The 27,456-nt window shown below is 40.3% G+C and overlaps 1 protein-coding gene and 1 long non-coding RNA gene across 5 annotated transcripts in view; one reads left to right on the forward strand and one right to left on the reverse strand.

Annotated features, from left to right (window-relative positions):
• Nucleotides 1-9,965: 9,965 nt before the first annotated feature.
• LOC122483582 lies at nt 9,966-19,753 on the reverse strand. The gene is made up of 2 exons (XR_006297418.1): nt 19,412-19,753; nt 9,966-11,075 (listed from the first exon to the last, which is right to left on the reverse strand). It is a non-coding gene; the product is annotated as an uncharacterized LOC122483582 (long non-coding RNA).
• A 106-nt stretch (nt 19,754-19,859) lies between these two features.
• The window catches only part of FAR1 (fatty acyl-CoA reductase 1), an 80,008-nt gene continuing 72,411 nt past the window's right edge, over nt 19,860-27,456 (forward strand). For 2 of the 4 annotated variants that reach the window (XM_043580720.1, XM_043580723.1), the window contains exons 1-2: nt 20,046-20,181; nt 21,973-22,070. The gene's annotated coding sequence lies outside the window, so the exon portion shown is untranslated. Of the gene's footprint in view, nt 20,182-21,972; nt 22,071-27,456 lie in introns of all 4 variants that reach the window. The other 2 variants (XM_043580719.1, XM_043580721.1) reach the window with 2 other exon arrangements.

The raw sequence follows: 27,456 nt of genomic DNA on the forward strand, positions 1-27,456 counted from the left end.
CCTGTTTCCGATTCTGTGTCTCCCTCTCTCTCTGCCCCTCCCCCGTTCATGCTCTGTCTCTCTCTGTCCCAAAAATAAATAAAAACGTTGAAAAAAAAATTTAAAAAAAAAATACAAAATAAATTAGGAATAAAAAAGACATCTATGGTAGATTATCTCAAAAATATCCATTTCCTAATCCTTGGAACCTGTGAATGTTACTTACATGCAAAAAGGTTTCTTTTTTGTTTGTTTTGTTTTGCTTTTGGATATGATTAAGTCAGATTGTCATTATATGGGGAGATTATTTTGGATTATCCCGGAAAGCCCAATGTAATCACAAAGGTTCTTATAAAACGGAGGTAGGAAGGGTCAGAGTCAAAGTAAGAAATGTGATGACAGAAGCAGAAGGTGAAGTGATGTGATGGGACCATTAACCAACGAAAGCTAGTGGCCTCTCAAAACCAGAAAAGGCAAGGAAATGGATCCTCTCCCTTAAGCCTCCAAAAGCAACATATCCCTGCTGACACCCAATTTGACTCAATCTCCAGAACTGTAAAATAATAAATTTGTGTTTATTTATCATTAAAGCCACAAAGTTTGTCATTAATTGTTATAGCAGCAATGGGACATCCAAGTGCAAAATGACATAGAATAAGAACAGCATGAGACATCGCATAGAAAATCTACAGGACTTGCAAAGACAAGAGGAATTGGAACTGGATCAAAAGAGAAGCAATATGTAAACACTAAGTACGAGTATTTACCATTGCTCATAGTGAGAAGGGAACTGGATATTTCTGTGGAAATTCACTGTGTATTTGTTACACTTTGACGTATATATTAACCACAGTTCTCCAGAGAACAGAACCCATTGGAGTTTTATGTCTGTCTGTTGTGTATGTGTTTGTAAGGAACTGTCTCATAAAATTGTGAGTGAGGGTAGGCTGGCAAGTCTGAAATCTGTAAGGTAGGCTGGCAGACTGGAAATTCAGGTAAGAGTTTGAGTTGCAGTTTTGAGAATTCTGTAGGGCAGCAAGCTAGAAACTCAGGCAGGGTTCCTATGTTACAGTTTTGAGGACAATTTCTTCTTCATTAGGAAACCTTAGTCTTTGCTCTTAAGACCTTGAACTGATTAGATGAGGCACACTCACATTTTAGAGGGTAATCTGTTGTTGTTGTTTTTTTTTAGTTTATGCATTTATTTTGAGAGAGAGAGAGAGAAAGCTCAAGCTGGGGAGGGGCAGAGAGAGAGAGAGAGACAGAGAGAGAGAGAGAGAGAGAGAGAGAGAGCCTGATGCATGATGGCCTCAATCCCATGAACCGTGTGATCATGACCTGAGCCGAAACCAAAAGTTGGATGCTTAACCTACTGAGCCACCTAGGCTCCCCAATGGTAAGCTGGTTTATCCAAAGTCTACTAAATTAAATATTAATCATATCTAAAAAATACCCTTACAGAACATCTAGACTAGTGTTTTGACCAAACAATTATGTACTACAGCCTAGCCAAGGTGACACATAAAATTAACCATCACAATGTATATGTGTACATTTAATTCTATAGTAGAATACACTAATTTATTATCAACAAATCCTTTGTTATGTTCAACAACTTGCCTTATAGTGTTCAGATCTAGATTCTTAATCTGGAATCCATGGACCCCTAGCGGGTCCCCTATCTTCAGGTTAGGAGAGAGGATTCATGAATTTTTCTGGGGGAGAGATCCATAGCTTCACATACTCTCAGAAGTCTAAAAGGGTCTGATGCTGGCCCAGAAAGGTACAGAGTCCCTATAGACAGATATCTAAACTGAGTGAAATATTTTTGAAATTTGAAGGCAGGATTCTGGTGTCGAACAAGCAGCACCCTTACAGACTGCTCTGGGAGTTGCTCGTTACATAAATACAAAGTCCTCACCAATTGTTAGTAATAGATTAGATATATATCGTTGCTTTCCAATAAGGTTTTTCATATCTTACTCATATTACAAGAGAGATGGAACAGTCCAAAATGAGTCTCTTGGAAGCAAGTTTTTGGTCATTACAGTTTTATGAGCTATTTAGTTAATACATGGCCAGAGTGAGCAGCGGTGAGGAGCTTTCCAAATTCTTAGAGATCAGAAAGAATGCTGACCTCTGAATCCTAAACTTATCAACTCAGCACATATGAGAAGCTAGCAAAATGTCTCCAGCACTCTAAGGACAGCTGTGTCCTTTAAATGAATGAATCAATAGAAGACACTTAGTATTTTAAAGTAGTTCAGACTGCAAAGAGGCTGCACAAGGGAGTTTCTAGGATGATGGAACTATTCTATATGATACTATGGTTGTAGACCTATGACTTAATGCATTTGTCAAAACCCACAAAATTATACATCACAAATAGTGAACTTTTTTACATGCAAATCAAAAAAAAAGTCAACAGGAAAGCCAAGGATCTCAGGATGGAATGCAGTGACAAATGAATCTGATTGTATTACAACTATATGATATAACCTCACTGAAGGAAGTGGGGAAAACAGAAGCTGACCTAAGGAACTTTGGAAAACCATATTTGGACTGGATACTTTAAGGCTAAAGACAAAAAGGACAGATATAAACACTATAGTTGGTAAGGGTCAGCATTTCTGAAACTGCTTTATTTATCTACTAGGATAAAATAAATAAAGACAACGGGAGCCAGATTTCTCACTTTAAAGAAATAAATGAAAAAACAATCAAGGAGAGAAGGCTAGAATGAATTCTGTAGTGCTGTATTAGAATTGGAGATGTCTATATGAACTCATGTTCATTTTAATATATATTCAGGTAGATACAGAAACAAATATAGATATGCGTTTATATGGGTTAATATCTGTGTGTATGTAAACAAACACACACTTATTTGCTAGCTCTGTTCATTGAATAGACCTGGAAGCAGAGGCAACTCAGTAGCAATGAGCACGCCCAGCACCCAGATCTTGGTTCCTAAATAACATTCTCCAACAAAAGGACACAGGAAGTAACCTGAAAGAGCTCTCAAATCTGGAAGAATTTGGCCAAAGTTGGAACAATTTGAACCACAAAGTAATAATAGTATTCTATTATAATCCAAAGAATAAATATCCATGAGTCCATACTAATATAAACAATTGAATAAATAAGTAGGTAGGTAAGTGCCAGAGAAGAATCAAATTTTCTTTACAGAAGAATTCAGGACAGTATTTGTAGCTACTCCCCTCTCCAGGAAGTCGAGCTGATTCTCCCGTTCCTTGGGTGTGGGCTAGACTTGGTGACTTGCTTCCAAAGCACGGAATAGAGGAAAGAAAAACAGTAATTCCAAGTGGAGAAAACTGGCAAGTACCATCTTAAACAAGTGGGTAAGGTTAACATTATCAGTGATAAGTTACATTGGTATCATATATCTCCTGATATGATGGGAAGAAAAAGCACTTCACCTTTGTTGTAAGCTTCCTCCAAACTTAATAATCTGGTGTGATCATAAGAAAAACCCAAACTGAAGGACATTCTACAAAGTATCTGACCTGTACTCCTCAAAAATGTCAGTGTCACAAAGGACAAGGAAAGACTGAGAAACTGCAAGATTGGAGAGGATTAAGCAAAACATGGTAACTAAATGCAGTGTGGGACCCTGGATTGGATCCTTGAATAGAAAAATGACATTAATGGAAAAACTGGTAGGATTGGAATAAAGTCCATGGTTAATAGCATTATACTAATAATGTGAATTTCTTAGTTTTGACAAATGTACCACGGTTATGTAAGATGTTAACATTAGGGGGCACTAGATGAATGAAGGTAACCCTCAGTACTAACCTTGCAACTTTTTAGTATATCTAAAATTATTCCAAAAATATAATTAGATTCAGAAAAGCAAAATCTGACAGAGTGTCTAATATAAGAAAAATGTTCTTCCGTTGGTCAGGAATATTTCTCCAGGCCTGAGCGGGCTGAAACACGCCTCAGGTCTGCGTAAGAATTCTCTGTTTACCCAACAACTTTTGGATTGTTGACTCAGCCTAGAGGGGGCTGTGGTCCTGTGAAAAGGAAAGCTTTGAAGAGGTCAAATGAGCATACTGTGACAAGAAATATATATCCCCTAATTATAAATCAATCAACTGGCATCCGAGCCAATTGCATCAACCTCAGAAAATTTAGTTATAAATCTCTCACTGAGAACGTGCTCCTCCCAAGGTCCAAACTATACTTTCTGGACTAGCAAATCTCAAATTCAGAGCCTACGATCTGATGGGTTCCCCCTCTAACTCCTGCACACCACCATCCCTTTATCCACATTGTTGTTCCAGTCCATTAGGCCTCCTGGCAGCCAGCTCTCCTAGCAGACCTCCAGTAACATCATGCTTGCTTTATACAATAAAACCTATTTCTGATACCTTAGCATCCCTGTTACTTTCTTGAATATTATGAATACCAGTTGCAAAAGTAAAATTCCCGGGGTGCCTGGGTGGTGCAGTAGGTTGAGTGTCTAACTCTTGATCTCAGCTCAGGAGTTCACAGTTCATGAGCTGAGCCCTGCATTGGGCTCTGGACTGATATGGAGCCTGCTTGGGACTCTGTCTCTCCTTTTCTCTGCCCCTCTCTTACTTTCGTGGGCACTCTCACTGCTCTCTCTCGCTTTCAAAATAAATAAACTTAAAAAAAAAATCAAAAGTGAGATTCCCTCAGGCCCTTTGATGTTTTTATTCAGTAAGAGCTGTGCCTGTATTCTGGAAACATTAGGGTACAATACCATTAACCAATTACTCTAAAATCTAGCTTCCACCAGGTTTTCACTGAAACCTGAAAGAAAGAACATGATTCTCTCCCTGGTAATACAACATAATACAACTAACTTCTAAGACTTCGCCTTGAACTTCAAGTTCTTCTGGCCAACATTACTCTAACCTGGTTGTCAATAAATTTTAGTAACTATTGCAATGGAGAGCTTTTTACCACTCAAAGCTCACCAAACCCTGTGTATTGAAAACTATAATGTGTTAATGAGTCAACCAAAAGAATGCAGAGCGTTTTATTATGTAATAAGCCAGAATGAAAACTAAGGTTGACAAATATTTGTTTCCTCTTTGTTGTCCAAACTTTATCACACATAGTTTTCTGTGTGATTATCACAGTCTAAACACTTGACTGTGAAGAAATGGGATGAGTAATTTTTGGCAGAATTTTTGTTTTATTACTACAGACGAGCCTGTATTTAGACTGTGTGCCTGACTTGTGTGTATTCTCCCCAGGACTAAGTAGAGGGTGGGATATTTCCTTCCCTTTACACTGGGGATGAGCAGTTAATCCCTCCTTACGTTCCTCTTCTCTGGGGTCTGTTCCTAGTCAGGGTCTCAATGCCTCGACTCAGTTTCCCTTCCATTCTGGTCCCCATTTCTGTGCTGTGCCCATGGTAGTGAGAGAACAGTCGCTTGAATTTTGTCATTTACCTTAATAAACCTAAATAAAGTGCATATAATGCAATCTCTTTTTTAAAAAAGTTTTTAAAATTTGAGAGAGAGAGCACAAGCGCACACGCAAGAGTGGGGGAGAGGAAGAGAGAGAGGGAGAGAGAATCCTAAACAGGCTTCTGTACTGTCAGCACAGAACCTGACACAGGGCTCGATCCTATGAACCGTGAGATCATGACCTGAGCCGAAATCAAGAATTGGATGCTCAATCGACTGAGCCACTCAGGTGCCCCTTGATACATCTATTTTATTTACAAATTTACTAACTTCCTACTCTTCCCATCTTTTTCATGTAATCATATACTTTCAAGTAAAGATACATAGTAGGCAGAGTTCAGGGGAGAAGATAAGCCTGGATGTTTACATTTGGGAATTGTCAGCATCCATATGACTTCTGAAATTCACCCTGAGTGAAGGCACCAGCTTCAATCCTTACACCAAATTTTAGTAAAGCTCAATTTCTTTTTCATTTTTATTTTTTTTTTTTTTTTTTATTTATTTTTTTTTTTTAATTTTTTTAATTTTTTTTTTTTTCAACGTTTATTTATTTTTGGGACAGAGAGAGACAGAGCATGAACGGGGGAGGGGCAGAGAGAGAGGGAGACACAGAATCGGAAACAGGCTCTAGGCTCTGAGCCATCAGCCCAGAGCCTGACATGGGGCTCGAACTCCCGGACCGCGAGATCGTGACCTGGCTGAAGTCGGACGCTTAACCGACTGCGCCACCCAGGCGCCCCTCTTTTTCATTTTTAAATAAATACATTAAAAAATATATATGCAATAAGAAGCTCTTCTATTTTCCTCCCGCACATGCCTGGGGTGCTTGAGTTTGGCTTTGCAAAGCACTGTTCAGGGACAGAGAAATCCAAAGGCTGAGTTCTATGAAATCTCCATTTTCAATTTTACTACAAACTGCCAATTGCTTTTCAAAATGCAATGTACTAATTTATAAGCAATTAATGAAAGAGTTCCTATTTCTTCACATCCTTTCCTAAACTTTATATTATCAGACTTCATACCTGTCAGTCTGGGCACTGACCTCTCCCCTCAGGGACCAGATTTCTGCTCTAACTGGCTAGATGAAGATTCTTCACTCTCACCTTAGCACAAGACTTTTTACCCTTCAAGGTTTGTGAGAGTAAGATATAGTTCTAGAAAAATAAAATTCATTAGTGGACCAATAATTAAATATGAATTTAATAATTTATTCTTTTCTCATCCCTAGCAAATATTTTAAACATAGTCACATAAATAAGTAATAAATATGTAAAAAAAAAAAAAAAAAAAAGCGTTACAGAGAGGACGCCTGGGTGGCCCAGTTAAAGCCTCCGACTTCAGTTCAGGTCACGATCTCGCAGTCCATGAGTTCCAGCCCCACGTCAGGCTCTGTGCTGACAGCTCAGAGCCTGGAACCTACTTATTTTTCTATGTATTTATTTATTTACATCCAAGTTAGTTAGCATATAGTGCAACAATGATTTCAGGAGTAGATTCCTTAACGTCCCTTACCCATTTAGCCCATCCCCCGCTCCCACAACCCCTCCAGCAACTCTGCTTGCCTTTCTTTTTTTAAAAAAAAAATTTTTTTTAATGTTTATTTATTTTTGAGACAGAGAGAGACAGAGCATGAATGGGGGAGGGTCAGAGAGAAGAAGACACAGAATCTGAAACATGATCCAGGCTCCGAGCTGTCAGCACAGAGCCCGATGCAGGGCTCGAACTCATGGACCACAAATTCATGACCTGAGCCGAAGTCAGCCGCTCAACCAACTGAGCCACCCAGGTGCCCCCCTGCTTGCCTTTCTTAAGTCACCAAGGCAGTTGCTCCTCTGAGTTCCCACTGAATATCCTTTTATTTTTTAAAAAATTCATTTTGAGAGAGAGAGAGAGTAGGGGAGGGGCAGAGAGAGAGAGAGAGAGAGAGAGAGAGTGTGAGTGCAGGGGAGGGGCAGAGAGGGAGAGAGAGAATCTCAAGGAGCCTCTGTGCTGACAGCATGGAGCCCAACACAGAGATCAATCTCACAAACTGTGAGATCATGACCTGAGTCGAAATAGATGCTTAACCAACTGAACCACCCAGGCACCCCCCCATAGAATATTCTATTGACTGTTCTCACTTATATTTTATTGTGTTTATCTCTTTTTGCCATCTTGACTGATGCTGTTCAATAGAAACCTAACACAACCCACATGTAGTTTTAACTTTTCTACTAGCCACATTAAGAACAGTAAAAACAGATGAAAAGATTTTCATATTTTTATTTAACCAATTATATCCCACATATTGTCATTTCAACATGTACCTGATATAAAATTTATTAATGAAGTAGTTTAGCTTACTTTCTGGTACTATGCCTTCAGATTCCTATGTGTTTTTTGAACTAGCATATTGCATATTAGCAGATTGCAATCTGGACTGGCCACATTTCAAGTGCTCAATAGTCACATATATCTAAGTGGCTCCCAGATGGGACAGTTAGTGTGAGCTTCAAAAGGAATCATATCTTGTTCATTGTTTTATTCCCAGGTACCTGATTTGTAAGAAATGCCTAATAAATGCTTGTTAAATGAATGAATGAACAAATGAACAATGATAAAAATAGCTAGGGTTGATTGCTTGCAATGTGAAAAGTCACTCTGATAAGCAATGTACATAACTTTCCTTATCAGCAAATGCTTGGTTGGCATTCAATGGCTATTTAACAGTCATTAGATAATTATGTAGTCTTGGGAAAGCCACTTAACTTCTTATAATCTCAATTTACCTATTTGTGATAGGACAGAGGGTATGGCCAAAGTGACTCTGAAGACCAGTTCTAAAATAGGGTGGATATAAAAAAAAAACCTTAAAAAAATTTTTTTTATATTTATTTTTGAGAAAGAGTGAGCCGGGGAGGGGCCGAGAGAGAGGGAGACACAGAATGTGAGCTGTCAGCACAGAGCCCGAAGCAGGGCTCGAACTCGTGAACTGTGAGATCATGACTTGAGCCAAAGTGGGATGCTGAACCAAATGAGCCAACCAGGCGCCCCCCCAACAACTTTTTTTTTTTTTTTTGATGTTTACTTTTGAGAGAGACAGAGCGTGAGCAGGGGAGGGACAGAGAGAAAGGGAGACACAGAATCTGAAGCAGACTCTAGGTTCGGAGCTGTCCGCACAGAGCCTGACTGGGACTCTAACTCGCAAAGAGCGAGATCATGACCTGAGCTGAAGTCAGACACCTAACTGACTGAGCCACCCAGGCGTCCTTAAAATAGAGTGGATTATAAATAAATGCAGCAGATGGGTAAGAAGTTTAAGGAAACAATGCTGCACAACGGAAAGGTGCATGCTTTGGAATTAGACACATGATATTAGAATTCCCAACTCCGCTACCTCGTATATGCTCTTAGGCAATTTAATTAAATCCCCTAATTTTCTATTTCCTTATCTGTTAAATGGAGACAGTAAGACCTACCTTGTTGTGAGGTTTGTAAATAATATCTTCAAAGTGTTTGGCACTTAGTAAATCTTCAAAAACTAGAAGATAGGCATTATTATTGGCTCTAGGAAGTCTTTTGCACTTTTTTCAAAGATTTAACAATTTTAAAGGTAAGTGTCTAGATAGGGCTTATCATGTGTTAAGTGCTTTAAAATATTAACTCGCTTAGCTTCACAACACCCCCATGAGATAGGTGCTATTATTGTCATTTCCATTTTACCCCTGGGAAACTGAGGTATAGAGGATTAACTTGCCCAAGGTCACTTAGTAAGTGGTGTTGCTAGGATTCTACACCCAGGAGTTCAGTTCTGGTGTCAGGGCTCTTAATCACTATGCCTTCTTATTCTCAAGCCAACCATTGCCTAATTCATGAGAAAAAACCCTGCAATTGGCTGCTGTAATAAATATAACATTAATGAACTGGTTTTGTTTATGGAAAACTAATCTGTGCTCTCTGCTCTGGAGAGTAAGAGATTAGAGACTGCATCAAATGTAAATCTGAGTTCCTTGAAGAGTCACACCTTTGTATTTAATGACAAATTCTTATACATAGGTGTGGTTTTCTGCCTGAGGTTCTCCCAGTTTGGGGCCTTTGTTTGCAAATATTTCTGGAAGCAGACCTCTCCTTAGAAGCTCAAGGATGTGACAGCACTTATCTTTAGAGACTTAATGCAGAGTTCTCAAAAAGCACCACCCAAATGCAGGAAGTAGGTGACTCAGAGTGTGTGGCTGACACTTTGGACACATGTGAGGCTGGAATACAGATGATCATCTAGTCATCCCCATTTTTGGGCATCTACAGGAGCTCTGTCCTGATTTATGTACAAAGAGAGTTAATCTCCAAGAAAGAAAGAAAGAAAGAAAAAGAAAAAAAGGAGACAGGAAAAAGAAAAGAATAGTCTCCAGGTCTCAGGGAGACCCTCAATGCCCCCAAACGAGGTCTGAACAATGACAATGCCACCCACAAAAAAGGGGAAAAACGACCATCTAATCAGATGAGGAAAGAAACTGACCAGCAAGATGGCTTCTTTTTTTCACAATTATTCTTGCAAAAGATAACAGACAGTATATCAAGAATATTACAAATACTGTTCCTCTTCTTTCCAACATCTGTGAGCTATCAGGACACTTTAATCAATAGAGTAGATAGTTGAGAATGTACGGGAGGCAAAATTTTACCTCTACTTTAGCCAGGCCTGAGATTAAACTGATATAAGACAGATTAACAGGAGAAAAGTATATAAACTTAGATGTTTTATATGACATGGGACCTCTCATAAGAAAGACCCACAGAAATGGCAAACCCACACGCTTTTACATTAGGCTGAAAAAAACAAGGCAATTGTGGAAAAGTAGCTACACTGTACGGGGAGGCTAAAGGAAGATAAGTGTTATTTTAACATGGTCTAAGTATACAGGATTCTCTTGGCTTTGATTCCCCCCATTGAAGAATGTTCCTTTTTTCCTGGTATAGGGAGCACACTTTCACACAGGAGTGTTTACCTCCCGCTTTCAGGAAGAACAGGGGAGATTAGACTACCCTTCTTTGCATCTGCTGTTTTTTAAGTGCCTTCAGTTCAAAATAGTCCTTATGCCAAAGTGGCATATTCTGCCTTCTTTCCTTCTCCCCCTTTGACAATTCCCCCAAAAGATTCATGGCCCAGAATCTGAGTTTCTATTCTATTTCTCAGTGATTTAGTCTCTTAGTCTGGAGAATAGGTCCGTTCATTTAAAGAGCTGTATCCTAGTTCAGGATGCAATGGTGCAGATGAGGGTAGCTGTTCATCTAAGTTAAATCTCCATACGATATGAGCAATCAGGCATTTACTGAGGGGTATTTTTCACAGAAACTAAAGAAAAACAAATATTAATGGTTAAAAACTTAGTTTCTGAGTCCAGAGGACAGCCAGTTGAGAAGATTTATAGATTTAAGCAAGAAGTTTCTTTATATGGTAGAATGAAGATGTCAGTTGTAATTTGACAAATTTCCTGGTTTGTAGTTTGAATGTCCGTTGTTACATTTACTGGGTGTTCCAGTGAATTTTCTGAGTGGCCCACATGAGTAGACATGAAGGTTGTTTATCTGTGATCTGTTGTGGTGATTTTCTGAAGTTTACATCAGGTCATCCGGCTTTAGCTTGTAGGACTAAGGGAAAAGGGAAAATCATTCTTTGTGATTTCAAGTCAGAAGGGTGGGAAAAATGGTAAATGTTAGTTTGCAGAGTTGTGGCCACATACTGGAGGAAAACTAGAATTTCAGGATCCAGACCAATTTGTAGTCAGATAACTAAACCTCGAAGACAATAAACAGGGCTAGAGTCTTTTTATTTATTTATTTTTTTGAGAGAGAGAGGGAATGAGTGAATGAGGGGGAGAGAGAGAAAGACTCCCAAGAGGGGCAGAGAGAGACAGAGGGAGAGACAGAAGCAGTGCTCACCCGAAGCAGGGCATGAGCTCACTTGATGCAGGGCTCAAACTCACCAACCGTGAGGTCGTGATGGCCTGAGCCGAAGTCAGATGCTTAACGACTGAGATACCCAGGCACTCAGGGCTAGAATCTTCATTGTAAGAGTGGATAGCTTTTCACGGAAATGTAGTTTTCTCTCTAGAGTCAATCCCATTTTTATTAAATATAATTACAGTGAAACTATTTTGTTTGTAAAATAAGTTTAGTCTCATTAAACTTGGCCTGATTATTTACATAAGTGTGGCAAGAATAGTGATTTATCACATAGGTTCTTTTCAAGTCTGTTCTGTTGGAACTTTTAATAAGGAATCTTTGATTGAGCCTTTAAAAGCCATTTAAGGCTAAGATATGAAGCCAAGAATTTGCTACCACACTTTGCCTATAGCATACATAGATTTGGGTGAATTCCTCTCTTCTCAAGTACCCGATACATGTTAAGGTTTTTGGGCCTGCCAAGAAGTAACCTTCCTTATTCACCTGTAGGGCTGGGAATCCTGTAAACAAGGTATTGGGCTGGTATTTAAAGAGGCTTTATAAGCATTAGCTCCCTAAAGTCAACCTTAGTTCCTTAAATCCATCTGGTCACATTTGAGTCTATGTACATCATTGTCAAATATGACATTACGGTCCAAGCCTTGATAGTGTCATCAATGTTTCCAATCATGTTCTATTATAAAGAGAACAGATTCTCATTGAACCTATGAAAACAACTATATCATCATGAATAAGAATATTTATGAAAAGCCTCTAAATTTTGGAGGAATCAGAGAGAAAAAGATAAATATTTTAAGTTTTGTTCACAAAGGCATAGACTATCAAATTGAGATAAGTTACAGATAGCTTCAGAAAAAGAGAGAAAAAGGTTTTATTAAATCTGGAAGACAAAATATTAAAGGTCCAACAATGCTTTAAATAAGAAGTCATAAAACTGTAATCATCATCATCAGTTCATTCATGTACTTTCTTTTTTTTTTTTTTCAAATAAGCTCTATGCCCAAAGTGGGGCTTGAACTCCTCTCCCTGAGATCAAGACCTGCATGGTTTACCAACTGAGCCTGCCAGGAGCCCCCATCTATTTACTTTCTGTTTGCTTGATCTTGGGTTAGCAGCTTTATGAACCACTCAGTTTCTCCATGAGAATTCTAGAAATTCTGGAGCCCAGATGGCTCATTGGTTTAAGTGTCTGTCTCCTGATTTCAGCTCAGGTCATGATCCCAGGGCTGTGGGATCAAGCCCTGCATTAGGCTCTGTGCCAAACATTGAGCCTGCTGAAGATTCTCCCTCTCTCTCTTCCTCTCTCCCCTTCTCTGCCCCTCTCACTTGCCCTCTCTCTAAAATAAAAAAAAAATTTTTAAAATTTTTAAAAAGAATTCTAGAAATTCATATCCCCTTTAGTGATGTAATCTTAGAGTTATCAGAAACCAGTATTTTAGAGTACTTGTCAGCGTCCTTTCCATGATCTCTTTAGAGATGAAGCAGTTTTGCTTGTAGTTGACTATAAGTGTTCTCAGAGAACAATCAAGAGTAAAGCAATAATGATTTATGAATGACAAAAGACTTAAAAATAGCCATGGTTAAAGATCTGCTGAGAGTTCACTATTAAAAAATGATACAATTAACAAAGAACATCTGGTTATTTCTGTGACATGCAATGTTTTCAAGTAATAATTAGAATTATGACTGATTATACAGACAGTAAGGACACTCACAGATTCCTAGGAATTTTGTACAATTTTTGAAATATTGGTAACATACACAAATAAGATCTAAAGAAAGTTAATTATCACTTGTATTAGACAATGTTTCTCATACAATTAACATCTCAAAAAAGCTGATTAGTTTAATCTCATTTCGTAAGGGTAGACAACAAATCTTTGAGATCACCTAGGGACCCTTATAGAAATTCCAAACTTGGTTCCAGGTCAAAAGACTTCATTTTGAATTTGATTTGGGGAAATTTGTCAAAAACACTTAAACGTTTAAAATACTCCATTAAGGGGGCGCTTAGGTGGCTCGGTCGGTTAAGCATTGGACTTTTCAGCTCAGGTCATGATCTCACGGTCCGTGAGTTCGAGCCCCACGTCAGGCTCTGTGCTGACAGCTCAGAGCCTGGATCCTGTTTCAGATTCTGTGTCTCCCTCTCTCTCTGCCCCTCCCCTGTTCATGCTCTGTCTCTCTCTGTTTCAAAAATACATAAACGTTAAAAAAAAGTAGTTTAAAAAAAAATACTCCATTAAGTAGTATCCCAGGGACAAAATGCTTAGCTATTGATCTAATTAAAGTGGTAATTAAAAGATTTTAAAGGTAAATATAGAAAGTCATATAATTGTTAAAAAAACAAACAAACCCTCAGCTCCTTTCGTATCGAAGACTCAGTTTTCCTAAGTAATCAGATCTGACAAAGACAACGTGAAGTACAGGAAATTATTCTGATAAGTCATAAAATCTTTATTTCCTTGGCAGATAACACAAAAGAAAAACCTTTTATAATCTCTTATTAAAAGCAGACCAATAATCTAAGAAACTGTCATTTTAATGGGGAGAAAATTAAATTCATTTTCTATATTATTGAGGTCATTTTACAAAACTCTTATATTTGATCCATTTAATTTTGGCTAGCTTTGACCTTGTAACATAAAATTTGTTTTCCACAAAACTGCAATTTTCTACATCCATTTAGATTTTGTCTTATTCCTTTTCTCTTTCTTATTCTGGAACACTTAGTCATTTTACTTTAGACAAACTACTCCTTTTTTTTTTTCCCAAAAACACATCCTACATTCATCATACACTCTTTATTTAAAAACACATCCCAGGGGCGCCTGGGTGGCTCAGTCGGTTGAGCGTCCGACTTCAGCCCAGGTCATGATCTCACGGTCCGTGGGTTCGAGCCCCGCATCGGGCTCTGTGCTGACAGCTTGGAGCCCGGAGCCTGTTTCAGATTCTGTGTCTCCCTCTCTCTCTGACCCTCCCCTGTTCATGCTCTGTCTCTCTCTGTCTCAAAAATAAATAAACATTAAAAAAAAAATTAAAAAAAAAAATAAAATAAAAACACATCCCATTCTCCTCCTATACTTTATACACAAAGGTTTTTTTCCCTTTGTTATTATTTTTAGTAGCTTTATTTTCATATATAGATTATACATTTTAACCATTAGTAACCTTTATTTTCCAGCGAAAATCAGGAAGCAAGTAATTGTGAACTATTATATACTAACATCCTGCAATAGGTTAGTAAACTTGTGACTACATAATTATAATTTTAAATTATAATTATAAAAATTTATAATTTTTAGAGACATGCTTTTTCATAGTACAATTTTTTAAGGTGGTAAAAGATATGTTTACTATCTTAAGTATCTTTTTTCTCTCTATAAAAATTAAGAAGCCAAAAGTATAAAAACTTTTGTTCAGCAATTAATGTTTTAGTATATTTCCTTATTTGAAAATGATCTAGATATTCAATGAATATCCACAATTTAACTTAATATAACTTCAAGGTTTCAAGTTTCCAAAAAGATTTTGGAAACTACTTTTAAGTAGACACAATACTTTGCTTACTGAAACAAAGGTAGCATAATCTTAAGTTATTCTTCTGTAGATAAATCAGCCAAATAAAAAAAAAAAATCACAGAAGGAAAGAACTTAAAAGTGAAAACATATGGCTTTCTCCAAGTTTTATTTTGTACTGCTGTGTTCGACATACATAAAGAATTTATTTTTATTGTACATCTTATTTTTAAACTGAATTTATAATTTTACAATCTTAAACATCTAGTAGAGATAAACTCATTGGATTAGTAAACCCAAGTAGAAAAAGTTGTATGTCTTCATTATGTTTAATGTTTACAACTCTGAAGACATGATTGTTTTTATTAAACCAACTAGCTTTTATTTACCAAAAATTGTCCTAGATCTTGTGAACTTGAAAAACACTTGGGTTAGTTTCTGTATTTCTGAGTTTTGGGTATACTTAATTTATACAAGTGCTTATTTTTTTTTTACCTGACTAAATATAGCTCTTTTACAAAGTAATTTTGGCAGTATCATATGAAGGTAGAAAAATATCATATTACATAACATATACACCTAGACACAGACATACAAAAAGAGATCTTAGAGTTTTCATTTTAAATCTCAGCCATAAGTTAGGTATAAACTCAGAAACATAAAACTTACTAACTTATATGAGAGTTAACTTTGCCTTGTTAATTTTTTAATTTGCTCTTCCTATCAGTATCAAGAGGGCGTTTGTTTAGGGATGAGAGCTCTGTGAAAAATCTTTTTAAAAAAGATAAAAGTCTAAATATGCAAGAGTATACTGTCTTTTTATTTAAAAAAATTTTTTTAACGTTTTATTTATTTTTGAGACAGGGAGAGACAGAGCGTTAACAGGGGAGGGTCAGAGAGAGGGAGACACAGAATCTGAAACAGGCTCCAGGCTCTGAGCTGTCAGCACAGAGCCGGACGCGGGGCTCGAACTCACGGACCCAGAGATCATGACCTGAGCCGAAGTCGGCCGCTCAACCGACTGAGCCACCCAGGCGCCCCTATACTGTCTTTTTAAAATGAAGTATAATTGACATACAATGTTGTGTTATATTAGTTTCAGAGGTATTTTGATTTAACAATTCTATACATTACTCAGTGCTCACCATCAGTGTAGATACCATCTATCACTATACACTATTACAATATTCCCTCTGCTGTATTTTTCATCTCCATGCCTTATTATATAACTGGAGGTTTCTACCTCTTAATCCCTTTTGCCACTCCTACCCCTATCTCCCCTCTGGTAACCACCAGTTTGTTCTCTTCATTGAAGGGTCTGTTCATTTGTTTTGTTTTCTAGATTCCACATATAAGTGAAATCACATGGTACTGTCTTTCTCTGTTTGACTTAAGTCAGAAAATATACCTATTTGAATCAAAAAACAGTATTCCTCTTTATGGTTTAAAATCAGTAAGCCTGGGGTGCCTGAGTGGCTCAATAGCTTAAGCATCTGACTTCAGCTCAGGTCATGATCTCATGGTGCATGAGTTCAGGCCCAGTATCAGGCTCTGTGCTGACAGCTCAGAGCCTGGAGCCTGCTTTGGATTCTACGTCGCCCTCTCTCTCTGCCCCTCCCCCACTTGCGCTATGTCTCTCTCAAAAATAAACATTAGAAAAAAATTTTTTAAATCAATAAGCCTTTTATCCCTTAACCATAGACATAAGAGGAGTCCCCAAAGAGTGCAAAAGATGCAGCCCTCCCCAAATCCAGTAAGTTCATTCCCAGAGTCAGCTTAAGAACGCAGACTTTCATTGTCACAGGCTTAAGGTAAGAACAGGGTTTATGAAACTGGTGTCTCTTGTTATCTGTGGGAAGATGAGATGCTTCCAACTATAGACCAGCTAATTTGTGTATTGGGTGGTTGACATTAGGATGAGAGTTTCCTAACTAACACTAACGAAGGTGAAGCAACAAGCCCCCTCATGGACAGGGACCTCTTATTAAGACAACCTTCCTTAGGAGCTGGTAATGTTGGACAAAGAGAATGCTGCTTGTCATTTTGCGTCTTGGGTTGCCAGCCTGTTTGTCTGGTTACCTGACTCAAGCAACACTTGTACCTTCCAGCTGGTGGAGAACTAAAGCCAAGCTCTGAAGACAGAACAAGATGAAAGGAATATCCCATCTTACGATTTTTCCCCCTTATGATAAACACCCCAAAAGACAGACAAGGAAAACAAAGACTAGCAACCTATGGATAATATCAATGGGTAACCAGGACCAAACTTAGAAGAGTCACAATTCAAAGAACTAATTTTTATAAATGTTTTTATCCTGTCAATCTTTCTTCCTTTCTTTCTTTCTTTCTTTCTTTCTTTCTTTCTTTCTTTCTTTCTTTTTAAGTAATCTCTATATCCAACATGGGGCTTGAACTCACAACCCTGGGATTAAGAGTTGCATGTGCTACTGACTGAGCCAGCCAGGAACCCCTGCCAATCTATATTTAGAAAGAAAAAAAGATGCTTTTATTATTCTTGTTTTGGCTGGGCCTATAGGCAGAGATCTGAGATACTGGTATGTGTAGCATATGTGTTTCTGGGTTTATTCCTACATGTTTTCTCAGTAATACATGGTATTTCTCTTTAGGTATTTCTCTTTTTTAATAGGTTTAAATTATTTTTGTTTGGTGTAATTTACCTTTGTTTACAGAACGGTGTTTCTATAGCAAGGATCAAAAGCACATACAGGTATTTTATATTTGAATAAAATTACAAGGCAGTTGATTGCAATATATATGGCAGCCCAATTCTCAGGGCTCTTGCTGAAAGATGGGGAAAGCATTTGAATGATTGATTACTTTCTTTGGTATTACTACATTTTATAGGTTAGACTCTGGGCAAAATCCTTCATCACCTTTTGTGGAGACTATTACTCACTCTTTGTAGATATATGAATTCTTTGGATCCATTTAACAATGATGGTGCACTGAGGGACACTGGCCAATCCAACAACATGCCCTCCCCGTGAGTTTGTACCATGTTGGAGAGTGAGCCATTGTTTTAATTTTAAGTCCTCCTTCAGAAAGCCCATCTCGGGGGGCCTGTGGTGGGGAGTGTCTCTGCTGGAGGTGCATGTTACATACACAATGACTTTAATCAAATGAGATGCCTTTATGCTCTCAAACCTAAAGTTATTTTTGAATTTCATAATGTACTCATTCAGCAATTACTTAATTTCTTCACGTGTTTTCCTCAGAACTAAGTAATAGTTTGTATCTATCTATTGAAAAAAATCAAGATGTTTGCACAGAAACTAAAAAATCTGCCATGAAAGTATTCTCCAGAAATAGTGCCTGAATTGCACATGCCGATAAATCTCAGCAGTGGTGAACTTAGTTCTTCTTCTGAGAATATGCCCCTCAATTCCCTAGGCGGGGCTCGATCCTCTTTATATATATTCCCTCACCCTGAATTATATAGGAATGATCCATTTGAGGTCTTCCTCTTATACCCTAGGCTCTATGGAAAAATACTGTCTTACCTGACTTTACACGCCTAGTTCGGGGACAAGTGCTTTAAACCAAGGCATTTATCTGAATTGAACCGCTTAATGACTCAAGTAGTAAATATGAATCATGTAATCTGTTTTGCTGCCGGTGCGTGCTCTTTCACAAGCTAGAATTTGGCCCACAGGTCTTATGTTTGTTCTGGAAAGGTGGTTATTGACCCATTTGTAACAAGTGTTTCACGTTGGCCCGGCGATTTCACAATTCTGCTTCTGGACTGGGTTCTAGGCACACACCACCTGGCGTCACCTATGGGAATGCTTCATCCCTGAGGGCAAGCGGCTTTGTTGGCTTTGTGGTCCTGGGCCCTCCTGCAGGAATGACTGTACCTGGCGCGCTGGGCTGGTCGGTGAGTTCCTCCAGGGCAGAAGCCATGGTATTTCAATGAAAATTTCCTGGGTTCGGAGCTCTGGTCGGCCACAAAGTAGGCAGCTCGGTAAATTATTGCAGTTTCCAACTAGGTGAGGCAGAATGGGTGCTTTGGGGCCACTAACGGGGCCAGGCACTGAAATAAGCCCTACGTCCTCAAAGAAAAATCACTCGGAACCATCTTCGCGCATCCTGAAGTATCAACCCGTGCGCGCTAAGTCTCTGTGCCCAGAGCTTTCACTCATTTAAAATTCTCAACAATCCTTTTCTTTTTCCTCCTCTGATTTGCAGTTTTTGAACGATGGCTGGCTAAATCCTAGTGAGACTGTTGATACCGCGGGATCTCACCGTCTTGGGAATGTTATTACAGTTATTCTCACAATCCTTTTATTTTATTTTTTTATAAAAGAGGGATTATACAATATTCTATATTAAAGTGTCGTGAGTGCACTAACCTGAACTGTACGGCTGGGTACATTTTTACATACGGATACCACCCAGATCGAGAGACAGAACGTTTCCAGCTCCCCGTAGGTTCCCTTGTGCCCCCTCCCATCCCCCTGAGGTAACCGTTACTCAACTTCTCTCACCAGCGGGAAGTTTTGCACTGCGGCCTGATTTGGTCCACGGGGCTGGACGAGGCGCACGCTCTGCTCGCTCCCTACAAAGCATCGCGCCGAGGTTCCGGGAGTCCACCACCGAGCGACAGCTCCCCGCTCACAGACCCCGCGTAGGCGGTGCGGGAGCACGCCACAATGGCCGCCCGCGCTCCCCGCACGGGCCTCGCCGCATTCTCCCACCCTTCCAGCGGGTACCTCTCCCGCGCCACTGCCAGCCGGGTGTGGCCCTGGGCGCGAGCCGCCGGAACGCTAGCGGCCAGAGAGGCGCTCCTGAGCCCGGGATGTGGGGCGCGCGCCCATTGGCTGAACTTTCCTGCGTGGGCCGGCCGGCCGCAGAGCCCGCCTCCCGGCCCTCTTTCGGCGCTCCCATTGGCCGTTCGCGTCCCACCCGCGCCCGCTCCCGCCCCCAGCCCGCCCAGATGGAAACGGGGTTGAGGGGGTGGGAGGCCGAGGCGGGGAGGGGGGATCGAGGTATCCTCCCGGTAAGGGGGCGCGAGAGACAAGACAGGCCAATCCGGACAAGACGTGGAAAAGAGGCTCCGCGCCAGCCAGTCACATCGCGAGGTCCGGGTCGGGGAGGCTGACGCGAGTGCGGGCCGCAGCCAATGGGCGTGCCACTACCCGTCCGCTCTTCAGCAGCCGGTCGGGGGTGGTGGAGGAGCGAGTGAGGAGAGCGCGACGGCGGCGGAGACATCGCTGGACGGCCAGGGGGAAAGCGAGGCCCGAGCCTCTGAGTCTAGGTGAGAGGCAGCGACGCCGGGCGGGAGAGGCGAGCTGCGGGCCCCTCCTCGCCTGGCCCGGGCTGCAGCTGCGGGAGCCGGGGCGGCAGGCCGCCGGAGGCGACACCCGCCGCCCCGCCCCGCCCCCGCCCCCACCCTGGGCCGTCCGCAGCCGGGGGCGCCCGCCTGTCTCTGCCCGGATGGTCTGAGCGCGGCTGGGACGGGGCCGCCGCCTTCCAGACTGCCGGGCTGGCGAGCGGGGACGCAGGGAGGGGCCTGGTTTGCAGCCGCCGAGCCTTGGGGGCTCAGTCTGGTGTGGAGAGGCCGCATAGAAGTGGCGAAGGTGGGGGGGCGGGTAGTTAACGGAGGAGCGGGCTCTTGTGCTCCAGGGGGGCAAAAGAGGCCTGTGATTGAAGGATTTTCTGGTCCGACGAGGAAGAAAGTGATGGGGAAAGGGTGATGCTCAGAAAAGGGTGCCCGGGGAGAAGGTGCGGAACCGGGGAAAGTGACTGGCCTTTTGGAAGTAGGCATTGATAGAGGATGGGGGGAAATCAGCTGGGAGTGAAGGGAGGTAGGGTTTGTTTGTTTCGGTTTTTGCTTTTTGGAAGGTTAAGATCTCTGGACAGACCGGGACACGTGGGTTTGGAGTAAGAGGCACCTACTCCAACCGGAAGGTCCCTGAGAAAAAGGCTTTAGGTGAGGTGTGGATGGAGGCTGTTTGACTAGAAGGCGTTAGGTGGCCAGTTAGGAGAAAGTATACAAGGAGCAGATGAGGTAGGCTTATGTATGATAGCTAAAAGGTGTGGATCTTTTATGACTAAGTGAGCAAGAATAACTGCTTTTTGGGAGAGACTGGAGAGTGTCTCAGGTAGGAGTTAGTCAAGCCAGGTTTATAGGTTCATTCACTACTCATCGTGGACCAAGCACTCAGACTTAACTCTCACTACTGACGCTGATTGTGCCCCCCCACCCCCACCCGCCCCCACCATCCCGGGACAGTTCATCTGATTGTTTTGCCACAGCAGCACACAAACTCACCCTCTCAAAAGTAAAGGCACAAATATTGTTTGCTTTCGATTGGATGGCAGTGCGGAATCGTTTAATTTCATGTTTAAAATAATTAGACCATGTTGGGTAAAGCATGAAGATACTTTCAGAAAATCTGCCCTGTAGGGGAATTTAACTATCTTGTTGGGCGCATGTAATACAGCATAAAAATGATGCAAGATCTCTTACAGTAACACAGTGACAATTAACACATAAGTACAATTCTGTTACTGTAGGATCAACCAGTTCCACGCAGTAGAATTTGATTAGGTATCATGCTTGTTGGGGAGGTTTTTAGCCTTGGGAAGAGTTTTGTACCTAAGTAGGTTCAACGTTTTTTTTCACTTAGAGGAAAGAAACACATGGTATGTGTGTGTCACTACTGCTGCCTTTCTGTTTGATGCCTTTGGGAATTTTTATTTGTGGGATGTGGGCAGAGGTTGGGGGCAGAGAAGAGGTAGAAGAAAAGAAAGCGGCCCACTGCTACATGTCCAGAAAATTTAAACGGCCTCGAGGAGGTGATAAGCACCGAGATGTAGTTTCTGCTTGAGGATAGGGCAGAGGTTTGTGAACAGTTTAGCACTTCTTGACACACAAGAAGTCCCGAGGACGGAAACCAAAGAGGGCATATGTTGTATACGATAGTTCCTTCTTAGCCAGCTCAACAAAGCATCATAGCTAATGGACCGTTCTTTAGGAAGTAGAAATAATTTTGTGGAAGAAATTTCTTGGTATTGCTACTCACTGATCACATTTTACCCTTAGGATGACAGAATACCTAAGTGCTGAGGTGCCGAGGTGACTCGGGGCAAAGAAGTAATCTGAGTGGTATGGAGTTAATCAGGGAAGGTTTCCAGGAAGGGGTGAGTTTTGAGACACCTTTTGAAGAGTTTGGATATGGGTTATTGGAAGACTTGAGGATGACACTCAAGAAGTTTGGACAAGCTGTAAGCAACTGTGGATGAGAATGACACATAAAAAATGGATTTTAAGGAGGATGGAACATTTGAATGAAGATTTAAGTGTGGAGATCAGTTAAGTCTGTGGTTGTAGCTTAGTTTTATAAGTAATGGTTCTGTATGGTGGTTAGGAGAGAAGAATTAGAATAGTTGACGATAGGGGTGCCTGGGTGGCTGAGTCCGTTAAGCTCCTGACTCTCGATTTTGGCTCAGGTCATGATCCCAGGGCAGTGGGATCTAGCCCCTCATCAGGCTCCATGCTGAGTGTGGAGCCTGCTTGGGAGAGAGCCTCTCTCTCTCGCTCTCTCTCTCTCTCACTCACTCACTCCTTCCCTCCCCCCCGTCCCTCCTTCTGTCCCCCTCCCCTGCTCGCTCACTCTCTCCAAAAAAACTAAAAAAAAAAAAAAAAAAAAGAAAACCAATAGTTGATGATGGATTGGAGACGGGTAGTAAGGGAAAGAGCATGAAAATATTTTTTGATTTTTGTGGTAAGAGAATATGTTGAAAATAAGTTGGGTTGTTGAGAGGTAGATTTGGTGTTCAACCAAAAAATAATCAGGAACATTTTTGAGTCCTATACTAGATTATGTTGATAATAATAGCAAAATTTAGTGGGTGCTACTTTGTGCCAGACGCTGTTTTGAGCTTTCCGAGTATCATCTTCCTTTGATTATCCCTGTTTTTTAGAGGAGGGAACTGAGATTCAGAGAGATTTAATTTGCCTGATGCCACACAGCTAATAAGTGGCAGGTCAGTATTGACAAAGTCAGTCAGTACATTTTAACTGAGCATATGTTTCATGCCAGGCACTGTGGTAACTGTTGGAGGTTCACAGTTGACAAGCAAATCTAAAGGTCAGGCCTGGGCCATTTTATTTTATTAAAAACAATTTTTTTTTTTAACATTTATTCAGTTTTGAAAGACAGAGAGACAGAGTGTGAATGGGGAAGGGGCAGAGAGAGGGAGACACAGAATTTGAAGCAGGCTCTAGGCTCCAAGCAGTCAGCACAGAGCCTGATGTGGGGCTTGAACTCACTGACGGCAAGATCATGACCTGTGCTGAAGTCAGCTGCTTAACCGACTGAGCCACCCAGGCACCCCTGGCCTGAGCCATTTTAAAATAAATTGTCAGGAATTAATAGAAGAGAGACAGTGAAGGGAGAGAAGAAGAGGAGTTGGAGAGACTTTTGTAGATATTGAAGAATATACTGTTTTGGAAAACTTAGGATAGAAATAGAGAAAGTAGTCAACAACATGTGTAGCTGAGAGACTCTGACGAACCATTGAGTTAAGTCAGGAAAAAAGTTATGTGAATTTAGTCTCAAAAACCAGAATGAAGATACTAAGGTATAAGCTGGTAGTTACTCATATTTAGTGGCAGGTTACTCATATTTAGTGGCTCTATACAAACCTAAAATATGGTGTACAGACTCATAGGAAAGATGTTGGTATGTTCCTTTCTAATATTTTAATCTTTGGCTGGTAAGATCATGGGTGGCTTAAAAATGCTCATATTCTTTGTATTTTCCCAGTTTAAGGAAATGGGCATTACTTAATATATGGGGGGAAAAGTCATTCTACTGAAATGAGCTAATAGAAAATATGTGGGTGAGCTAGTCTGAACTATGTTTCGGATAGAGGAAAAGATGGCCTTATTTCAGTGTATACTGCTGCATGTGAGATACTTTGGTAGATACTTTCCTGTCTTGGAAGTGACTAGACACATCCTGAAACTGTACGAACTGAAAGATGGCATTTGTTTAATCTGAGGGATCAGGTTACTAAATCACCTTGAGGCTTGGAGATACGGTCTTGGCTCTTCTGAACTCTGAATGTTGTTCTTTTAGGGTTTAATACATGAATTTAAGGTTAAACAAAGCAAACCACTCACTTGAGTGAATCATTTCAACTGTGTCTTTTGGACTTTACACCCTTTCCTCTTCGCACACATTGGTTCTGTAGTTCCTCTCTTCTAGTGGGGTTGTTAATGGGCTTAGAGTTTCAGTTCAGTAAGACAATATGAAAGTGCTGAATTTACATGTAACCAATTTAACTTAAAATTTGTCATTGTTTTCTGTTCCCAATTTAAAGAAGAAAAGAGATGAATTTCAAGACAGTAAAATAAGCTTTTCTTACCAAATAATTATTCAAGAGCAAACTAGTAGGATTTGCCCCAGGATTACTACAGGTTTATTCTGATCTCTGCAATGGAGATGGAAGAATCTTATAAGTCAAGAAGAACAGGGTCTAGTTTTTAGTTTAATTTGGCCCATAGGGATCATGGGAGGAAATATAATATTTCATCTGGGTATTGTACTGTTCCTTTACATAAATTATTACCTTTAGCTCTCATACAGTTCTCCAAAGTGGATAGCCTATTACAGATGAGAGAATGAGGCTCAGAGAAGTTAGTAAGTAACTTTCCAAAGGTTGGAGAGCTAGGAGGAGAGCTGAGATTCAAACCTTGCTTTGTGAAACTCTAAATCTCATGCATGTAAGATCAAGGGCAAGAAATACTTATTTATATTAATAACTACAATTGAAAAAAATGCCACATAGCCTTAGGTCTTCAGTAACTGTTACGTTAGAAGATGGGACTGTTGCTCTGTGTGTTTGTCCTGTGACACTGGCTCTTAAATGATGGTGATTATTGTGTGTCTTTTAAGGGTGCGTTATATTACCTTTAGAGGTGTATGTTTTCATATTTTAGTAGTTTTTTGAAATGAAGGTGTAATTTACAGAGTTTATTTTAAAATGTTTATATGGGGCGCCTGGGTGGCTCAGTCGGTTCAGTGTCCAACTTTGGCTCAGGTCATGATCTCAACAGTTTGTGAGTTTGATATTTTTGATATCCATGTCAGGCTGTGTGCTCAGAGCCTGGATCCTGCTCCGGATTCTGTGGCTCCCTCTCTGCCTCTCCGCCACTTGTGCTCTGTCTCTGTCTCAAAAACAAATAAACGTTAAAAAAATTAAAAAATAAAATGTTTATGCAATGGATACTATCTTTTTTTTTTTTTAATTTGACGATCTAATTGTCTCTGTTAAATGGCTCATGGGACGCCTGGGTGGCTCAGTTGGTTAAGCATCTGACACTTGATTTTGGCTCAGGTCATGATCTCATGGTTTGTTAGTTTGAGCCCCACATAGGGCTCTGCACTGACAGCATGGAGCCTGTTTGGGATTCTCTGTCTTCTCTCTCTGCCCCTCCTTCTCTCTCTCTCTCTCTCTCAAAGATTAATAAGCATTTAAAAACAAAACAAACCAAAAAAACAAAAATGATTCGTGAATTGGACAGCACTCCATCTAATAAGTAGAGAGGGACTCCCAATGGCTACTGTGTCTTAAAGTCAAATGCATGTCTCAGAATTAAGGAAGAGTGGTATATGCATGTAGTCTGCATGTACATTGCCTTAGTTTGCTGTGTGCATTTTCTTCTCATTTCCTTCCTCTACTTAGCTTATAACCTTTTTTCTTTTTAGTATGATATAATATATAGAACTGAAGTATATATTAATAATAAAATAGTCATTCTTTTTAGCTAATGAATATTATAGAAGAAAGTTCTTTGATGTGGAAAATTCAAATTGTACTGTGAATCAGCAGATCTGAGTTTTAATTTTGGTTTTGCTAGCAACTTGATGTGTAATTTGAGACAAGTCATTTCCCCTCTCTGAGCTTTAGTTTCCTCATCTGTAAAATGGAGTGGGGAAGGGAACCTTTAGACTTGTCCAGCCTGAACAAACTGTATGCCCTCTGTTTAATTAAAAATGTGGGTGCCTTAGATCTCTTTTTAAAAACTATAGTAGCTTTTTACTATTTTTTCTTTCACTTCATCCCTTTGCATTCTCTCCTTGCCCTTTTTTCCCATCGATCCTTGAGAGTACTATTAGCTTCTCAATGTATTAGAGAGGATGTGTTATTTTTGATATCCTACATTTACTAAGACAGGATATTTGAGAAAGTAGTAGGTACTTAGTAAATAGTTAAAAGTGAATATATGTTTTGTCTGAGTTTAATCAAAGAATTATTTATTTATTTATTTATTAAAAAAAATTTTTTTTTTAAATTTTTTTTTCAACGTTTATTTATTTTTGGGACAGAGAGAGACAGAGCATGAACGGGGGAGGGGCAGAGAGAGAGGGAGACACAGAATCGGAAGCAAGCTCCAGGCTCCGAGTCATCAGCCCAGAGCCCGACGCGGGGCTCGAACTCACGGACCGCGAGATCGTGACCTGGCTGAAGTCGGACGCTTAACCGACTGCGCCACCCAGGCGCCCCTTTTTTTTTTTTTTTAAGGTTTATTTATTTTTGAGACAGAGAGAGACAGAGCATGAACAGGGGAGGGTCAGAGAGAGAGGGAGACACAGAATCCGAAACAGGCTCCAGGCTCTGAGCTGTCAGCACAGAGCCCGACGTGGGGCTCGAACTCACGGACCCGTGAGATCGTGACCTGAGCTGAAGTCGGACGCTTAACCGACTGAGCCACCCAGGCGCCCCAATCAAAGAATTATTTAAATGAAGTATCGCACAAAAGCTGTTAAAGTTTCATTGAAACTTCTGTGTAAATAATGAAATGTGTTTTGAAGTAAATTTATCTACTCTCCACTGGGCAGATGTACAAAGACGAAAACTATTGGACCTGTCTTTGACAAGTGCTGTGTTCTAGTAGAAGAAGGAATCTCCTTTAACGTTTATTTATTTTTTGGGACAGAGAGAGACAGAGCATGAATGGGGGAGGGGCAGAGAGAGAGAGGGAGACACAGAATCGGAAACAGGCTCCAGGCTCTGAGCCATCAGCCCAGAGCCTGACGCAGGGCTCAAACTCACGGACCGCGAGATCGTGACCTGGCTGAAGTCGGACGCTTAACCGACTGCGCCACCCAGGCGCCCCAGGAATCTCCTTTAAACTTTGTATTACGGAAAGTTGCCAACATAAAATGCACATCACCAATTTTAAAAATTATAAACCGATTTTTATTTTGAAGCAAATCCCTACACATTTTTACCAGTTATTACTAAACAGCATGGTGAGTGTAAAAATAGACATGCTAATCTAAGTGAAGTGGAAATTGTTCATATAAATTGTTCATATTTTGAGACTTGTATATTATACTGTGCTAAGCAGGGGAAATTATATAAAATAATCTGTAATTCAGGAGTAATGACTGAGTATATGTATATAAAACAGAATGTGGCAACATGATATCATATACCAAAATTGGTGATAGAGATTCTAAATGAGAGATGACATTATTTCTGAATGAAAGTAGGATTTAGACAAGGAGAAAGG

This window comes from Prionailurus bengalensis, chromosome D1 (genome assembly GCF_016509475.1).
Source record: "Prionailurus bengalensis isolate Pbe53 chromosome D1, Fcat_Pben_1.1_paternal_pri, whole genome shotgun sequence".
NCBI lineage: Eukaryota > Metazoa > Chordata > Mammalia > Carnivora > Felidae > Prionailurus > Prionailurus bengalensis.